At 63.5% G+C, this 18,294-nt stretch overlaps 1 long non-coding RNA gene across 1 annotated transcript; it reads left to right on the top strand.

Moving 5' to 3' along the window:
• The first annotated feature begins 15,328 nt into the window (after positions 1 to 15,328).
• On the top strand, positions 15,329 to 16,876 carry LOC311204796. Its single transcript, XR_014618118.1, has 3 exons — positions 15,329 to 15,347; positions 15,554 to 15,679; positions 16,755 to 16,876. It is a non-coding gene; the product is annotated as an uncharacterized lncRNA (long non-coding RNA).
• The last annotated feature ends 1,418 nt before the right edge of the window (positions 16,877 to 18,294 follow it).

Here is an 18,294-nt window from a genome sequence, read left to right as displayed (position 1 = left end):
TGTGGGTCTCAGGGTGCTGGGGGGTGGTCTGGGGGTCCTGAGATGATATGGGGAGAGGTCTGGGGGTCTGGAGGTCTCAGGGTGCTGGGGGGGGGGGGTGGGGGTCTCAGGGTGCTGCAGAGGGGGTCTGGGTGTCCTGACGTGATGGGGGGGGTCTGTGGGTCTCAGGGTGCTGGGGGGAGGTCTGGGGGTCCTGAGGTGATGTGGGGGGTGGTCTGGGGGTCTAGGGGTCCTGAGGGGGGGATCTGGGGGTCTGGGGGTCTCAGGGTGCTGCAGGGGTGCTTCCGGGGTGGGGGAGGGGCTGTCCCTGGGGCCACGAGGTGCAGGGGGGATCCCTGGGGTGCCATGGCCGGGGGGGGGGGGGTGGTGTCCACACCCCCCCTCCCCTATCCATGGGGGGGGGTCTCCGGGGGGGGGGGGGTGGGGATGTTTGCGGGGATCCCCGGGGTGTTGCGGGGTGGGGGGGTGGGGGCTGGGGGAGCCCCGGGGGCGGAGCGGGAGGTGCCGGGGGGGGGGGAAACCACACACATGGGGTGGGGGGGATCCCTGAGTACCCCCCCCCCCCCCCCAATCCCCATCCCCCACCCCCCTCATCCCCATCCCCCTCCCCCTCCCCCCTCCCCCAGGTCCTACCTGCTGCTGCCCACTGGGGGAGAGGGGGGGGGGGGGGGATGGGGATGGGGGGGATGGGTGGGGGGGGGGATGATTTGGTGGGGGGGGGGGCCCGGCGCGCGGCGGCGCGAGCCCTGGCGGCGGCGGTTGACCCGCATTGACGTCACTGCGTCATCAGGGTTCCCCTGGAAACACGCGAGAGCTAAAAATAGCCACGGGAGAGGGGTGGGGGGGGGTGGGGGGGGTGGGGGGAGGCGGGGTGGTCACCCCGCCTCCCCCCACCCCCCCCACCCCACCCCCACCCCCCTCCCCCATGGAGCTATTTTGGGGATGCTGGGATAAATATAGGCGCGCGCCGGTGGTACCCAACCCCCACCTGGGGAGGGGTATCAGCATCCCCCAACCCCCCCCCCAAACACACACACACCCCCCACCCGGATATATGGGGAGGGGGTGGGTGTGGGGATAGGGGGGGGATAAGGGGGGGATGGGGATATGGGGGATGGGGGGACACTGGGGGGGAGAGGAGGTTGGGACAGGGGGGATGTGGAACAAGGGGGGACAGGGACGTGGGGCGTGGGGATGTGGGGACACTGGGGGACGTGGGGTCACTGGGGCATTGGGATGTGGGGACACTGGGGGACATGGGGAGTGGGGACGTGGGGACACTGGGGCAACAGGACATGGGGACACAGGGGGACATGGGACGTGGGGGATGTGGGGACACGGGGGGACGTGGGGACACTGGGACATTAGGATGTGGGGACATGGGGGGACATGGGGCATGGGGGACATGGGGACACTGGGGGAACAGGATGTGGGGACACGGGGGGACATGGGGCATGTGGACATGGGGACACTGGGCTACTGGATGTGGGGACACGGGGGTGACATGGGGCATGGGGGAGGTGAGGACACTGGGGCATCAGGACATGGGGACACTGGGCTACTGGATGTGGGGACACGGGGGTGACATGGGGCATGGGGACGTGGGGACACTGGGGTAACAGGATGTGGGGACATGGGGCATGGGGGATATGGGGACACTGGGGGGGAGAGGAGGTGGGGACATGGGGGGACATGGGACAAGGGGGGACAGGGACATGGGGCGTGGGGGATGTGGGGACACGGGGGGACGTGGGGTCACTGGGGCATTAGGATGTGGGGACATGGGGGGACATGGGGTATGGGGTATGTGGGGACACTGGGGTAACAGGGTGTGGGGACACAGGGGGACATGGGACAAGGGGGGACAGGGTCATGGGGCGTGGGGGATGTGGGGACACTGGGGTAACAGGGTGTGGGGACACAGGGGACATGGGGGCACTGGGGCATTAGGATGTGGGGACACTGGGGGACATGGGGTGTGGGGGATGTGGGGACACGGGGGGACAGGGTGTGGGGACATTGGGGACATGGGGATACTGGGGCATTAGGATGTGGGGACACGGGGGGACAGGGTCATGGGGACACGGGGGGGATATGGGGCATGGGGGACATGGGGACATGGGGGTAACAGGGTGTGGGGACACAGGGGGACATGGGGACATGGGGACACTGGGCAACAGGATGTGGGGACTCGGGGGGACATGGGGTCACTGGGGCATTAGGATGTGTGGACATGGGGCATGGGGGACGTGGGGACACGGGGGTAACAGGGTGTGGGGACACGGGGGGACATGGGGCATGGGGATATGGGGACATGGGGGTAACAGGGTGTGGGGACACAGGGGGACATGGGAACATGGGGACACTGGGCAACAGGATGTGGGGACACGGGGCGTGGGGGATGTAGGGACACTGGGGGGGGAGAGGAGGTGGGGCCATGGGGGGACATGGGACAAGGGGGGACAAGGACATGGGGCGTGGGGGATGTGGGGACACTGGGGGACGTGGGGACACTGGGGCATTAGGATGTGGGGACAAGGGGGGACATGGGGCATGGGGGAGGTGGGGACACTGGGACATTGGGATGTGGGGACACGGGGGGACATGGGGCAACAGGATATGGGGACACTGGGACATCAGGATGTGGGGACATGGGGCATGGGGGATGTGGGGGCACGGGGGAACAGGGTGTGGGGACACTGGGGGACATGGGGTACTGGGGCATTAGGATGTGGGGACACGGGGGGACAGGGTCATGGGGACATGGGGGGATATGGGGCATGGGGGACATGGGGACATGGGGGACATGGGGACACTGGGGGACATGGGGACATGGGGACACTGGGCAACAGGATGTGGGGACTCAGGGGGACATGGGGTCACTGGGGCATTAGGATGTGGGGACATGGGGCATGGGGGACGTGGGGACACGGGGGTAACAGGGTGTGGAGACACGGGGGGACATGGGGCATGGGGATATGGGGACCTGGGGGTAACAGGGTGTGGGGACATAGGGGGACATGGGAACATGGGGACACTGGGCAACAGGGTGTGGGGATACTGGGAGACATGGGGACACTGGGGCATCAGGATATGGGGACACTGGGCATCAGGATGTGGGGACACTGGGGACGTGGGGACACTGGGTCATCAGGATGTGGGGACACTGGGCTACTGGATGTGGGGACACGGGGGGACATGGGGCATGGGGACACTGGGGTAACAGGATGTTGGGACATGGGGGGACACTGGGGCATGGGGGACATGGGGACACTGAGGCATCAGGATGTGGGGACACGGGGCGTGGGGGATGTGGGGACATAGGGGTAACAGAGTGTGGGGACACGGGGGGACGTGGGGGATGTGGGGACACTGGGGGGGGGAGAGGAGGTGGGGACATGGGGGGACATGGGACAAGGGGGGACAGGGACATGGGGCGTGGGGGATGTGGGGACACAGGGGGAACAGGGTGTGGGGACACAGGGGACATTGGGACACTGGGCAACAGGATGTGGGGACACTGGGGCACCAGGACATGGGGACACTGTGCTACTGGATGTGGGGACACGGGGGACTGGGGTATGGGGGGACAGGGACATGGGGACACTGGGGCATCAGGATGTGGGGACACGGGAGGACAGGGTCATGGGGCATGAGGATTCTGGGCTACTGGATGTGGGGACACTGAGGGCTGGGACATGGGGAGATCTGGACATGGGGACATGGGGGACGTGGGGACACCGAGGCATCCAGGACATGGGGACATGGGGTGACAGGGACAAGGGGAGACAGGAACATAGGGGGACCGAGGCAAAGGGACACGGGGGATGTGGGGACACTGGGGCATCAGGACATGGGATGTGGGGGAACAGGGACATGGGGACAGTGGGCAACAGGATGTGGGGTCACTGGGACCCGGACATGGGGTGACAGGGGCACAGGGGGACCGGCACACAGGGACAAGGGGGACAGGGACACCGGGGCATCAGGACATGGGGACACGGGGGACATGGGGACATGGGGACACTGGGCAGCAGGATGTGGGGACACTGGGGACAGGGAGATGGGGGGACAGGGACATGGGGGAATGGGGGCATGGGGACATGGGGGACGTGGGGACACCGGGTCATCAGGACATGGGGACACAGGGGGACAGGGACACGGGGCATTTGGGACATGGGGGCACTGGGCAACAGGATGTGGGGACATGGGGAACGTGAGGACACCGGGGCATCCAGGACATGGGGACACAGGGGGAAAGGGACAAGGGGGAACATGGGGACACTGGGCAACAGGATGTGGGGACACTGGGGACAGGGAGATGAGGGGACAGGGACATGGGCAGATCAGGACATGGGGGCATGGGGGACGTGGGGACACCAGGGCATCCAGGACATGAGGACACAGGGGGACAGGGACATGGGGGGACAGGGACATAGGGGAACATGGGGGCATCAGGACACAGGGACACAGGGAGACAGGGACACGGGGCATTGGAGACATGGGGACACTGGGCAACAGGATGTGGGGACACTGGGACCAGGACATGGGGGGACGAGGACATGGGGGGATTGGGGAATGGGGGGACAGGAACACAGGGACATGGGGACATCAGGACATGGGGACACAGGGGGACAGGGACAAGGGGGAACAGGGACATAGGGGAACTTGGGGGCATCAGGATGTGGGGACATGAGGGTCAGGGACAAAGGGGGACAGGGACATGGGGACACGGGGGACATGGGGACACTGGGGCATCAGGACATAGGGACACCAGGGCAACAGGATGTGGGGACACGGGGGGACATGGGGCATGGGGGGACAGGGACATAGGGCATGGGGACATGGGGACACTGGGCAACAGGATGTGGAGACATGGGGGGGACAGGGACATGGGGGGACCCCCCTGAAACCAGCCCTGGCACCCCCATGGCACCCCCACAGCCCTGTGCCCCCCAAATCCACCCCCGTCACCCTCATCCCCTCTCTGGGACCCCCACACCCCACCCCCTGTACCCCATCACCCCCCAGGCACCCCTGTACTCAATACCCCTGACACCCCCACACCCCCCTCAGTACCCCATACCCCTCCCCTGGGCAACCCCCCACCCAGTACCCCCTTGCCAGCACCCCCACACCCCATCACTCCTTGGGCACCCCCACATCCCTGTATCACAACCCCCCCAGCACCCTCACACACACCCCCTGGTACCCCATTCCCTCCCCAGCACCCTCATACACACCCCCTGGTACCCCATTCCCTCCCCAGCACCCTCATACACACCCCCTGGTACCCCATTCCCTCCCCAGCACCCTCACACACACCCCCTGGTACCCCATTCCCTCCCCAGCACCCTCATACACACCCCCTGGTACCCCATTCCCTCCCCAGCACCCTCATACACACCCCCTGGTACCCCATTCCCTCCCCAGCACCCTCACACACACCCCCTGCCCTCGGTACCTCATTCCCCCCTTGGGCACCCCCACAGCCCCCAGTATCTCATACCCCCCTGGGCTCCCCTACACCCCCGGGTACCCCATACCCCTCTGGGCTCCCCCCACACCCCCCCTGGGCTCCCCCCATATCCCCCTGCGCTTCTCCACACCCCCCCTGGGCTCCCCCACACCCCCGGGTACCCCATACCCCCCTGGGCTCCCCCCACACCCCCCCTGGGCTCCCCCCATACCCCGCCTGGGCTTCTCCACACCCCCCTGGGCTCCTCTGTACCCCCCTGCGCTTCTCCACACCCCCTGGGCTCCCCCACACCCCCAACGACACCCCCATACCCCTCCCTGTCTATCCCCATACCCCCCCTTACCCCCCCACCCCCTCTGGGCACCCCTGGCCGTGTCACCGCTCCCCTGGGGTGCTGGTGGGCCACCTGCCCACCCACCCACCTGGGACCCCCTTGGGGACGGGAGGTACCCAGGGTCCCCATGGTGAGTTGGGGTCCCAAAACACGGCCCACTGGGGGGTTGGGGGTGGGGTACTTGAACAGGGCTGAGCCCCCCCAAAGTCCCTCACGTTGGGACCAGGCCCGTGGCCTCCACAGACAGGGGCTCGTGCCCCAGGAAGAGATGGAGACGGCTGCAGCCCATGGGGGGGGGGGGGGGTTGGTGGCTCTTCTGCACCCCCCAACATCCCCAGCCCAACTGGTGGGCTTCCTGGGACTCAACCAAGAGTCCTCCCCAGGCTCAGCACCCCCAGCTCCCCCAGCCGCTCCTGGGAAGCTTTGCTGCTCTCCAGCCCCTTCCCCAGCCTGGTTGCCCTTCTCTGCACTCGCTCCAGGACCCCCATGTCCTTCTGGTGCTGAGGAGCCCAGAACTGGACCCAGCACTCCAGCTGCAGCCTCCCCAGTGCCCAGCCCAGGGGCACAAGCCCCTCCCCAGCCCTCCTGGCCACGCTGGCTCTGACACAAGCCAGGCTGCCCTTGGCCTTCCTGGCCCCCCGGGCACACTGCTGGCTCCTGGGCAGGCTGAGCTCACCCCACACCCCCAGCTCCTTCTCCCAGCAGCTCTCCAGCCGCTCTGCCCCAGCCTGGAGCTGCCGGGGGTTGTTGTGTCCCATGGGCAGGACTCTGCCCTTGGCCCTGGTGAACCTCAGCCCCTTGGGCTCAGCCCATGGCTCCAGCCTGGCCAGACCCCTCTGCAGACCCTCCCCACCCCCAGGCAGACCCACACATCCTCCCAGCTCAGTGTCACCCCCACACTGACTGAGGGAGCATCAGATCCCCTCACCCAGGTCGTGGATGAAGCCGTTGAGCAGGACCAGCCCCAGGACACCCCTGGGGGCACCACTGGTGCCTGGAATTATCTGCATTTCCACATGGATTCAGCCACACGTTCACCTGTGGGTTCAGATATCAGGATGTTTGGATGTTTATTTGTGTATTTGCCCATCTCTGAGCCTGGGAATCATGGGATGGATCCTTCTAGAAGCTCTGCTGAGGGACAAGGACAGGGAGGTGGCTGGTGACAGCCAGTGTGGCCTCACTAGGGGCAAGTCCTGCCTGGCCAATCTGGTGGACATCCCCATCCCCATCCCCATCCCATCCCATCCCCATCCCCATCCCATCCCATCCCATCCCATCCCATCCCATCCCATCCCATCCCCATCCCCATCCCCATCCCCATCCCATCCCATCCCATCCCATCCCCATCCCATCCCATCCCATCCCCATCCCCATCCCATCCCATCCCATCCCATCCCATCCCATCCCATCCCATCCCATCCCCATCCCATCCCATCCCATCCCATCCCATCCAATCCCCATCCCACTGATTTGATATGTGGGGGGTCCCACCCAGCGGGTGGTGGCCGGTGACCTGGGGGTCCCCAGGGGTCTGTGCTGGCGGGTGATGTCCCGATATTCCGATATCCCAATAGTTCCACATCTGACATTCCCATATCTCCGTATTGAGTTGGTATCTCAAGGATAAGTTGGTATTTCCCCATAGTGATGTTTCAATATCTCCAGATTTCAGGGACATCCCAGTATCTCCCTCTCCCCATATTTCAATAGTTCAACAGAATTCCAATAGTATCCCAACATTTCCCTATGTGGATCTTTCCCCACTTGAATATTTCACCATTAATTAGATATTTTGACACTATTCTGACATTTCCCTATTTCAGTAGTTCCCTATTTTGAGGTTTTAATGAGATTTCAGGGATATTTTGATAGTTCCCAAGGTTGATATTTCAATGTCACCGGATTTCAGGGATATCTCAATATCTCCCTATCCCCATATTTCAATATTATCCCAATATTATCCCAATATTTCCCTATTTCAGTATTTCCCTATGTTGATATTTCCCTATTTCATCAGGATTTTGATATTTCCATGAGATTCTCATCTTTCCCCACCTCAACATTTCAATATTAATTCGATATTTTGATGATATTTCCATAGTTCCCGATTTTGATAATTCCCTATTTTGAGATATTTTGATGAGATTTGGAGGATATTTTGCTATTTCCCTATTTCCCTATATTAATATCTCCAGATTTCTGGGATATCTCAGTATCTCCCTATCCCACTATTTCAATATTTCAATATTATCCCAATATTATCCCAATATTTCCCTAGTTGGATATTTCCCCACCCCAAGATTTCCCTATTAATTCGATATTCCCACCATATCCCGCTATTTCCCTATTTTGATAGTTCCCTGTTTCTTGATATTTTGATATTTTGATGAGATTTGGAGGATATTTTGATATTTCCCTATTTCCCTATATTAATATCTCCAGATTTCAGGGATATCTCAGTATCTCCCTATCCCACTATTTCAATATTATCCCAATATTATCCCAATATTATCCCAATATTTCCCTATTTGGATATTTCCCACCCCAAGATTTCCCTATTAATTCAATATTCCCACCATATCCCGCTATTTCCCTATTTTGATAGTTCCCTGTTTCTTGCTATTTTGATATTTTGATGAGATTTCGAGGATATTTTGCTCTTTCCCTATTTCAAATCTCCAGATTTCACTGATATCTCGACATCCCCCACGGCGATACTTCAATATTTCAATATTATTTCCATATTATCCCAATATTTCCCCATTTCAGTATTTCCCTATTCCAACATTTCCCTATTTCATCAGGATTTTGACATTTCCATGAGATTTGGATCTTTTCCCCCTCAATATTTCACTAGTAATTCGCTATTTCCACGATATTCCGCTATTTCCCTGTTTCAGTAGTTCCCTATTTTGAGATTTCCACGAGATTTCATCGAGATTTCGCTATTTCCCCATTTCAATGGGAATTTGGCGTTTCCCTATTCCGCTATTTCAGGATTATTTCGATGTTTGGATGACATCTTTTGGCTGTTTCCCTGGTATTGAGGATATTTTGATGCTTTGATCCTATTTCAAGGAGATTTCAAAAGAATTTGATTTTTTTTCTAAAATTGCAAAATAATTTCAAAATTTCAAAATGTTCAAAATCTAAAAATTATATCAAAAAATCAAATTTTAAATTAAAAAATTTCAAAGTTCCAAAATTATATAAAAATCTAAAAATATCAACATGTTTCGAATTTAAAAATTTAAAAATATAAAAAAGTCAAAATTATTTCAAAATTCAAAATTATTTCACAATTCCAAATTTCAAAATGGAAACAAATCCCAAATTTTAAAATTCCCAAATAATTTAAAAATTTAAAATATTTTTAAATGCCAATTTTTTCAACATTTCAAAATAATTTCAAAATGCCAAATTTTAAAATTTCCGAAGAATTTAAAAATTTATCATTTTCCCCAAATTCAAATGTTCAATATTTCAAAATTATGGGGATGGGGATGGGGATGGGATGGGATGGGATGGGGATGGGATAGGATGGGATGGGGATGGGATGGGGATGGGGATGGGATGGGATGGGATGGTGATGGGATGGGCATGGGGATGGGATGGGATGGGGATGGGGATGGGATGGGGATGGGATGGGGATGGGCATGGGGATGGGATGGGGATGGGGATGGGGATGGGAGGGGGATGGGATGGGGATGGGATGGGATGGGGATGGGGATGGGGATGGGATGGGATGGGGATGGGGATGGGGATGGGGATGGGGATGGGATGGGGATGGGGATGGGGATGGGATGGGATGGGGATGGGATGGGGATGGGATGGGATGGGGATGGGGATGGGGATGGGGATGGGGATGGGATGGGGATGGGATGGGATGGGATGGGATGGGGATGGGGATGGGATGGGATGGGATGGGGATGGGGATGGGGATGGGGATGGGGGGATGGGATGGGATGGGGATGGGGATGGGGATGGGGATGGGGGGATGGGATGGGATGGGGATGGGAGGGGGATGGGGATGGGGATGGGATGGGATGGGGATGGGAGGGGGATGGTCCTTGGGGTGTGTCCTGGTGTGTCCCAGCCCTGACCCCACCCCCCCGGTGTGGGCAGGAGCAGGGTGGGGGTGGCATCTCTGTGTGGGCACAGCTGGGTGATGCTGGGGCACAGTTGGATGTTGGGGGCACAGCTGGAATTTGGGGCACAGGTGGATATTGGGGCATAGTTGGATGATGTTGGGGGCACAGCTGGATGTCGGGGCACAGCTGGGTGATGTTAGGGGTACAGCTGGGTGGCGTTGGGGCACATCTGGGTGTTGGGGCACATCTGGATGTCGGGGGCACAGCTGGATGTCGGGGTACAGCTGGATGTCAGGGCACAGCTGGATGTCGGGGTACAGCTGGACTTTGGGGGCACAGATGGATGTTGGGGGCACAGCTGGATGTCGGGGCACATCTGGGTGTTGGGGCACATCTGGATGTCAGGGTACATCTGAGTGTCGGGGTACAGCTGGGTGATGTTGGGGCACATCTCGGTGTTGGGGCACAGCTGGATATCGGGAGCACAGCTGGATGTTGGGGGCACAGCTGGGTGACATTGGGGCACATCTGGATGTCGGGGTACAGCTGGGTGATGTTAGGGGTACAGCTGGGTGGCATTGGGGCACATCTGGGTGTTGGGGCACATCTGGATGTTGGGGCACAGCTGGATGTTGGGGCACAGCTGGATGTCGGGGACACAGCTGGATGTTGGGGGCACAGCTGGATGTTGGGGTACAGCTGGATGTCGGGGACACAGCTGGATGTTGGGAGCACAGCTGGATGTTGGGGCACATCTGGGTGTTGGGGCACATCTGGATGTCAGGGCACATCTGGATGTCGGGGTACAGCTGGGTGATGTTGGGGCACATCTGGGTGTCAGGGCACAGCTGGATGTCAGGGTACAGCTGGATGTCGGGGCACATCTGGGTGATGTTGGGGCACATCTGGGTGTCAGGGTTGGGGGTGTGTGTGTGTGGAACACACAAGGTGAGTCCCGGGCCGGGCGCGGCTGGGTGACTCACAGCTGGACCGCACATCTGGGCGGGCCCGGCCCCCCCCTCCCCCGCTCCATCCCCCCCCCCCCCGGGGCGGGCGGGGCCGGGGCGGGGCCGGGGGCGGCTCCCGGGGCTGGCGGCGGCGGGCGGCAGCCGGGACGCCACGGTGAGGGGCGCGGGGCTGGGCTGGGGGCGCTGCCACCCCCCCCCCTCCTGCCTCCGGGCGCGGGGGGCGCTGGGCGGGGTTGGGGGGGATGGGGGGTGGGGGCGGAACGGGGCTGCTGCCTGCGGGGCTGCCCCCCCCCTGCCCTGGAGCCCCCAGCCCCACCCAGAGCCCCCCCACCCTGCCCCGGAGCCCCCAGTCCCACCCAGAGCCCCCCCACCCTGCCCTAGAGCCCCCAGCCCCACCCAGAGACCCCCACCCTGCCCCAGAGCCCCCAGCCCCCCCAGAGCCCCAGCCCCCACCCCAGAGCTGCCCCACACCCCGCATCCTGCCCTGGAGCCCCCAGCCCCCCCCAGAGCCCCCCACCCTGCCCTGAGCCTCCAGCCTCTGTCCTGAGCCACTCCAGCCCCTCCATTGCCCCACAGCCCCCCCCATAGCCCCCAGCCCCTGCTCCAGGGCCCCACACCCTGCCCCAGAGCCCCCAGCCCCCCCATAGCTCCCAGCCCCCGCCCCACAGCCCCCAGCCCTCCCCAGAGCCCCCGGCCCCAGAGCCGCCCCCCACGCTGCCCTAGAGCCCCCAGCCCCCCAAAACCCCCCACCCCGTCCTAGAGCTGCCCCCCACCCTGCCCTAGAGCCCCCGGCCCCCCAGAGACACCCCCCCCCCGCCTTCCCCATCCACAGAGGGGAGGGGATGTCCCCAGGGTCCCCTCGCTCCCTCCCCACGGGGGGGGGGCTGTTTTCGGGGGGCCCATGGGTGCCTGTCTCCCCGGGGTGCTGCCCAGCAGGGTGCAGGATGATGCTGGTCCCCGTCGCGGTGCTCTGGGCCTGGGTCCCCCTCCTCACCTGGGCAGGTACCCGCTGCCAGGGGGGGCTGTGGGGATTTGGGGGGGGGGGGGGTGTGTCTGTGCAGAAGCCCCCTCCCCATGCACCCCCCCCTCCCCCATGCACCCCCCCCTCCCCATACACCCCCCCTCCCCATACACCCCCCCCTCCCCATGCACCCCCCCCCCCCATGCACCCCCCCCCATACACCCCCCCTCCCCATGCACCCCCCCCTCCCCCATGCACCCCCCCCTCCCCATACACCCCCCCTCCCCATACACCCCCCCCTCCCCATGCACCCCCCCCTCCCCCATGCACCCCCCCCCATACACCCCCCCTCCCCATGCACCCCCCCCTCCCCCATGCACCCCCCTCCCCATACACCCCCCCCTCCCCATGCACCCCCCCCTCCCCCATGCACCCCCCCCTCCCCATGCACCCCCCCCATGCACCCCCCCTCCCCCATGCACCCCCCCTCCCCATACACCCCCCCCTCCCCATACACCCCCCCCCTCCCCATGCACCCCCCCTCCCCATGCACCCCCCCCCCATGCCCCCCCACCCCCTCCTGTGCACCCCCTTTCAGTGGGGGCTCCTCCTGGGCGCCCGGGGGTGCCCTGGGGGGTGGGGTGAGGCTGTGCTGAGCCGGGGGGGGGGCGGGGGGGCCAGTTCCCAGCACGATGCTGGTGACTCACGGGGCGGCTCTTGGCACCGCCGCTCGCTGGCGCCGCCGGCCTCAGCTGAGGCCCCACGGGCCCCCCTGGCCCCATCCCGCACCCCCCCCCCTCCCAGCCTCCATCACCTCCAGGGACCCCCATGTGTGTCCCCCCCATCCCTGACCCCCCCACACCTCCATCCCCTGGGATCCCCCAGTGACCCCCCGATGTCTGTGCGCCCCCCAAATCCCAGGAGGTGCCCCCTCCTCCATCCCCTGGGACCCTCCAGTGACACCCTGTGCCTCTGTACCCCCCAAATCCCAGGAGGTGCCCCCTCCTCCATCCCCTGGGACCCTCCAGTGACACCCTGTGCCTCTGTACCCCCCAAATCCCAGGGGGTGCCCCCTCCTCCATCCCCTGGGACCCTCCAGTGACGCCCTGTGCCTCTGTCCCCCCCCCAAATCCCAGGACCTCCCCCCCCTCCTCCATCCCCTGGGATACCCCAGGGACCCCCATGTGTGTCCCTCCCATCCCTGACCCCCCCCAGACCTCCATCCCCTGGGATCCCCCAATGACCCCCCCATGTCTGTGCCCCCCCCAAATCCCAGGAGGTGCCCCCTCCTCCATCCCCTGGGACCCTCCAGTGACGCCCTGTGACTCTGTCCCCCCCAAATCCCAGGGGCTCCCCCCCTCCTCCATCCCCTGGGACCCTCCCTTGACCCCCAAATCCCAGGGGCTCCCCTCCTCCTCCTCCATCCCCTGGAATCCTCCAGGGACCCCCATGTGTGCCCCACCATCCCTGACCCCCCCACACCTTCAACCCCTGGGATCCCCCAGTGACCCCCGAATCCCAGGGGCTCCCCCCTCCTCCTCCATCCCCTGGGACCCTCCTGTGACCCCCCCATGTCTGTGTCCACCCCAGATCCCAGGGGCTCCTCCCTTCCTCCATCCCCTGGGACCCTCTTCTGAACCCCATGTGTCCCCCCATCCCTGACCCTCCCACACCTTCATCCCCTGGGATACCCCAGTGACCCCCAAATCCCAGGGGGGTGCCCCCCTACTCCATCCCCTGGGATCCCCCAGTGAACCCCCATGTGTGTGTGTCCCCCCAGATCCCAGCACCTCCCCCCCCCCCCTTCCTCCATCTCCTGGGACCTTCCAGTGATCCCATGTCTGTGTCCCCCCAAATCCCAGGGGTTGCCCCCCTCCTCCATCCCCTGGGACCTTCCAGTGACCCCATGTGTGTCCCCCAAATCCCAGGGGGTGTCCCCCTACTCCATCCCCTGGGATCCCCCAGTGACCCCCCCCATGTCTGTATCCCCCCCAAACCCCAGGGGGTGTCCCCCTCCTCCATCCCCTGGGATCCTCCAGTGACCCCCTGTGTCTGTGTCCCCCCCAAATCCCAGGGGCTCCCCCCTCCTCCATCCCCTGGGACCCTCCCTTGACCCCCAAATCCCAGGGGCTCCTACCCTCCTCCATTCCCTGGGATACCCCAGTGACCCCCAAATCCCAGGGGGTGCCCCCCTCCTCCATCCCGTGGGATCCTCCAGTGACCCCCCATGTCTGTGTTCCCTCCAAATCCCCTGGGCTCCCCCCCTCCTCCGTCCCGTGGGACCCTCCAGTGACCCCCAAATCCCAGGGGCTCCCCCCCTCCTCCATCCCCTGGGACCCTCCAGTGACCCCCCCATGTGTGTCCCCCCATGCCTGACCCCCCCACACCTCCATCCTCTGGGATCCTCCAGTGACCCCCTGTGTCTGTGTCCCCCCCAGATCCCAGGGGCTCCCCCCTCCTCCATCCCCTGGGACCCTCCAGTGACCCCCCCATGTCTGTGTCCCCCCCAAATCCCAGGGGCTCCTACCCTCCTCCATTCCCTGGGATACCCCAGTGACCCCCCCCATGTCTGTGTCCCCCCCCAAATCCCAGGGGCTCCCCCCCTCCTCCATCCCCTGGGACCCTCCAGTGCCCCCCCATGTGTCCCCCCCATCCCTGACACTCCCCCCTCCCTCCATCTCCTGGGATACCCCAGTGACCCCATGTCTGTGTCCCCCAAATCCCAGGGGCTCCCCCCCTCCTCCACCCCCTGGGACCCTCCAGTCACCCCATGTCTGTATCCCCCAAATCCCAGGGGCTCCCCCCTCCTCCATCCCCTGGGACCCTCCAGTGACCCCCATGTCTGTGTCCCCCAAATCCTAGGGGCTCCCCCCCTCCTCCACCCCCTGGGACCCTCCAGTGATCTCCCCATGTGTGTCCCCCCATCCCTGCCCCCCCCCCTCCATCCCCTGGGACCCTCCAGTGACCCCATGTCTGTGTCCCCCAAATCCCAGGGGCTGCCTCACTCCATCCCCCCACCCCCAACTCCACCATCCCAGAGCCCCTGTGGTGGGGGGTGGGGGGGTGTCCAGGGGTGTCATCCCAGGGATGGTGACCTTATCCTGGGGGGGGTGTGTGTGTGTCCCCCACCCCACAGAGCCGCCCCCCGTCACCGTCACCGTCGCCGTGGGCGAGGACGCGTGTCTGCCCTGCGCCACCCAGCCCTGGGGACCCCCGCGGGGGGTCACCCTCACCTGCACCCACCACAGCAGCACCCACCCACCCACCCTCGTCCTGAGACACCGGCTGGGCTGGGACCCCCCCACCCTACCCGGGCCGGGCTGGGACCCGCCGGAGCAGCCGGGGACCCGGTACCGGGACCGGGTGTCGTTCTGCGCCCCGGGGCACCCCGGGGTGTCCCTGCTCCTCAGGAACGTCACCCAGCCCGATTTCGGGAACTATTCCTGCTCCCTGGGGGACACCGACCCCCCCCGGCTCCTCTGCAGCCTCATCCTGCAGCCCCCTGAGGAAGGTGAGTGGGGGGCACAGGTGGCCAGTTTGGGGTCCCCCCCATCCCTTTTCCTCACCCCACGCGGCTCCAGCACCTCTGTCCCTATGGGGCAGGGGGGTGGGTGACCCCCTGCATGGCACCCCCATGGGGGTTGGGGGTCCCAAGGGCAGGGGGTGGTTTTTGGGGGGGGTCCAGCTGCTGCCCCCACATCTCGGGTTGCTCCACAGGGGTCCCCAGAGGTGGGGAGCCCGACATGCTGCTGGTGGTGGGGATCCTGACCGGAGCCTTCACAGCCGTGGCCATCGGCATCCTGGTGGGGTGTCGCTGCGGGAGGGGGTGCAGCCAGCACCCAGGTGGGGGGGATGGGATGGGGTGGGATGGGGATGGGATGGGATGGGATGGGATGGGATGGGGATGGGGATGGGGATGGGGATGGGATGGGAGGGGATGGGGATGGGATGGGGATGGGATGGGAGGGGATGGGATGGGGATGGGAATGGGGATGGGATGGGAATGGGAATGGGATGGGATGGGATGGGGATGGGGATGGGGATGGGATGGGATGGGATGGGATGGGATGGGATGGGATGGGATGGGATGGGATGGGGTGGGATGGGATGGGATGGGGATGGGATGGGAGGGGATGGGATGGGGATGGGAATGGGGATGGGATGGGAATGGGAATGGGATGGGATGGGATGGGGATGGGGATGGGATGGGATGGGATGGGATGGGATGGGATGGGATGGGATGGGATGGGGTGGGATGGGATGGGATGGGATGGGATGTGGATGGGGATGGGATGGGGATGGGGATGGGGATGGGGATGGGGATGGGGATGGGATGGGGATGGGATGGGATGGGGATGGGATGGGATAGGATGGGGATGGGATGTGGATGGGATGGGATGGGATGGGATGGGATGGGATGGGATGGGATGGGATGGGATGGGATGAGGATGGAATGCGGATGGGTATGGGATGGGGATGGGATGGGATGCGGATGGGGATGGGATGGGAATGGGAATGGGAATGGGATGGGATGGGATGGGATGGGATGGGATGGGATGGGATGGGGATGAGGATGGGATGGGGATGGGATGGGGATGGGGATGAGGGATGGGATGGGATGGGATGGGATGGGATGGGATGGGATGGGATGGGATGGGATGGGATGGGGATGGGATAGGGATGGGATGGGGTGGATGGGATGGGATGGGATGGGATGGGATGGGATGGGATGGGGATGGGAAGGGATGGGATGGGGATGGGGATGGGGATGGGATGGGATGGGGATGGGATGGGATGGGATGGGATGGGACAGGGGATGGGATGGGGATGGGGAGGGATGGGATGAGGACAGGGACAGGAGCACTGCCAGCTCGTACTGTTGGTCCCACTTTGGGGGTCCTGTGCCCCCGTCCCACAGCCCGGGAGTCTGGAACCACAGACGAAGGAGGAGGAGGAGGAGGAGGAGGAGGAGGAACAGCGGTGCCCATGGGTGACCTGAAGCCTCTCAGCACCTGATGGGTCCCTCAGCCCCGGCGCAGGATGCGGCCCCAGCCCCACTGAAGGGGCCCTGGGGTCCCGGGGTGCTGCTCTGGGACAGGGGTGCAGCCAGAGGGGGGAAGGACCGGGGGTGGGGGGGGGGTGGGGGGGCAGGGAGGGGGCAGGGTGGCTTGGGGCAGGGGGCTGTGCTCAGGCCCTGGGGGATGGGCAGGGGGTGGCTCACGGTCCCCCAACCCCTCAGGGACAACCCACCCCCCCCGGTGACATGGGTGGGGGCACCAACCCCCCCCCAGGCACCAACCCCACCCCCCCCCCCCAGGCACCCTTGGTCCCAAAATAAAGTTGCTCTGGACTGGTGGTGACCCCCGTCCTTCCCAGTGCACCCCCAGCCTTCCCAGTGTGAGGGGATGTGGGTCAGGGTCAGGATGGGGGGGGAAGTGTCCAGGATGGGGGGTGGGGGGTGGGGGTGGTGGTCTGGGAGGGATGTGGACATCCCATCCCCATCCCATCCCATCCCATCCCATCCCATCCCATCCCCATCCCCATCCCCATCCCATCCCATCCCATCCCATCCCATCCCATCCCATCCCATCCCATCCCCATCCCATCCCCATCCCATCCCCATCCCATCCCATCCCATCCCATCCCATCCCATCCCCATCCCATCCCATCCCATCCCATCCCATCCCATCCCATCCCATCCCATCCCCATCCCCATCCCATCCCATCCCATCCCATCCCATCCCATCCATCCCATCCCCATCCCCATCCCATCCCATCCCCATCCCATCCCATCCCATCCCATCCCCATCCCATCCCATCCCCATCCATCCCCATCCCATCCCCATCCCATCCCAAACCCATCCCATCCCCATCCCATCCCATCCCATCCCATCCCATCCCATCCCGTCCCATCCCCATCCCCGTCCCATCCCATCCCATCCCATCCCATCCCATCCCATCCCATCCCATCCCATCCCATCCCATGGGTTTGGGGGGGCTGGGGAAGGGTTTGGGGGGGTTTGGGAAGGGTTTGGGGGGGTTGGGAAGGGTTTGGGGGGGTTTGGAAAGGGTTTGGGGGGGTTGGGAAGGGTTTGAGAGGGGTTGGGAAGGGTTTGGGGGGGCTTGGGAAGGGTTTGGGGGGGGTTGGGGAAGGGTTGGGGGGGTCTGAGGTGGGAGGGGGGCTGGGGAAGGGTTTGGGGGGATTGGGAAGGGTTTGGGGGGGTTGGGAAGGGTTGGGGGGGTTCTGAGGTGGGAGGGGGGCTGGGGGAAGGGTTTGGGGGGGTTGGGAAGGGTTTGGGGGGGCTGGGGGTTTGGGGGGGTTTGGGAAGGGTTGGGGGGGTTGGAAAGGGTTTGGGGGGGGTTGGGAAGGGTTTGGGGGGCTTTGGGAAGGGTTTGGGGGGTTCTGAGGTGGGTTTGGGGGGGCTTGGGAAGGGTTTGGGGGGGGTTGGGAAGGGTTG

The sequence above is a fragment of the Gallinula chloropus genome (assembly GCF_964237585.1).
Source record: "Gallinula chloropus genome assembly, contig: HAP1_SCAFFOLD_485, whole genome shotgun sequence".
Lineage (NCBI taxonomy): Eukaryota > Metazoa > Chordata > Aves > Gruiformes > Rallidae > Gallinula > Gallinula chloropus.
The sequence above is the reverse complement of the archived record's forward strand: the minus strand, read 5'-3'. Positions and strand labels throughout refer to the sequence as shown.